Source organism: Austrofundulus limnaeus, unplaced genomic scaffold (genome assembly GCF_001266775.1).
Source record: "Austrofundulus limnaeus strain Quisiro unplaced genomic scaffold, Austrofundulus_limnaeus-1.0 Scaffold174, whole genome shotgun sequence".
Taxonomy (NCBI): domain Eukaryota; kingdom Metazoa; phylum Chordata; class Actinopteri; order Cyprinodontiformes; family Rivulidae; genus Austrofundulus; species Austrofundulus limnaeus.
Genome location: NW_013952576.1, coordinates 753716 through 755399, shown reverse-complemented (window position 1 = coordinate 755399; position 1684 = coordinate 753716). Strand labels below are relative to the sequence as shown.

The 1684-nt window shown below is 38.4% G+C and overlaps 1 protein-coding gene across 1 annotated transcript in view; it reads left to right on the top strand.

Annotated features, from left to right (window-relative positions):
* Nucleotides 1-1684, top strand: part of LOC106524043 (clathrin interactor 1) — a gene marked incomplete in the record, with an annotated part of 17805 nt that overhangs the window by 1481 nt on the left and 14640 nt on the right.

Here is a 1684-nt window from a genome sequence, read left to right as displayed (position 1 = left end):
TTTTACTCAAGTAATATTCTTGGAGGAGACTTGTACCAAAGTAATTTCATGATAAGATACTTGTACTTTTACTCAAGTATCACTTTGAGGTACTTTATACTACACTGCCTGTCTGTTCCCACTGCATAACGAACTGCACTGCATGCATTATTTTAGCTGAGGAAAACCACCTCAGATTTGTAAATGTGCAACAAAGCTAGRTTTGGTTTTAATCAACTGAGTTAGTCAATGTATACATTTTTAAACGTTTTTGATTGGAAAATTTCTGCTTCTTAACCCAATTACTACATCGTTTAATGGTTGCTTCAGGATTATTTTTGGCTTAATGTATACAATAATGATGTAAATGCACATATCTGCAGTCTTGCCTGCAATCGATCCCAACTTTACAAACATTTAGGTTGTACTGAACGTGTCTCAGTGGAGTTATTCARTCATTTATTTGAGTTTTGGCTTTAGCAACCAAAACTAAAGACTTAATWAAACGTTTGTTGRCTCGTTAAAAAGTCGTACTGTGAACCATCGTGTTGTAAACAGACAAATGAAGACTGGAAGWCGTGAGGAAGCAGCGTGGAGCTTAAGATGGAGTATAGACAACAGATTCCATTAGCTGGTTGTGCCTGGCTGCACGTGATGAATACACTCCATTATTGATCTGGAACTGCCAGCAATGGCTTTTCTATTTCAGCAGATAAAGAGTCATACTTACTGTGTGTATGGCTGGTTGCTTTTTGTATCAGCTTATAAAAGCACAGTCAAAGGCAGCTGCTGTTGTCATTCCCTTTTGTTGGGATTTTGAAAGGTTTTAGAGGACAAAGAGATGCCAGGAAAAGAAAGACTGTCACTCTGAAGGTAGAGGGTTGACAGTCAAAAGCAGAAAGTACGGGGCGAGTCAAAAATTGCAGGACACCCRTTTATTTAAGAAAGAAAAGGGAAAATTACATATCTGATAAAAGTAATGGGTGAGGGGGTCTATCTTTTMGACTAAGTCCAGAGCATGRCCACCATCTCAAAAGCCGCCATATTGGATGGAAATAAAAGGGTGTCCTTTGTCTTTTTACTCACCCTGTATATACACGAAGGAGCTAGAAATAAGACCTAATAAGGAAATTGAAGAGGCACTTTGAGTYGCACTTCTCTGTTTTTAATGGCTGCAAGTAAGCCACAAACACAAAGGGAAGCAGGCGTGTGTAGAGGTGGTGTTTGAGTGTGTGTGCATCTCATTCTTCTCACACACACACACACACACACTCTGATCACCTCGCTTTGATGCACCCACTTCCTGTTCTCCTTGAAAAGATTGTGCGTTTTGGGGCCAAAGCACAAAAGCTTTGAGGAGGGCATTTATTATTCAGTTTAGAGAGCTTGTCACCAGAAAAATCACGTTTTTCTTTATTTGTTGTAATGTTTTGTCTTTAAGATTAGGTTACATGAGTGTAATTATTAACAAATTGTTTATACTGACTTACATGTTGCATTTATACGAGTTAACAGTTTGTGCACTTTGTTCTATCCAAAAAAACAAAAAACAAAACAGTAGCTAAATAGTTGCCTTTTTTGTGTACATAAAAAAAAGTTAAGTCCTCCTGGCGACTGCGACCAGTTATACATCGGGGAAACAAAGCAGCCACTGTTCAAAAGAATGTCCCAACACAGACGAGCTACATCTAATGGCCAGAACTCT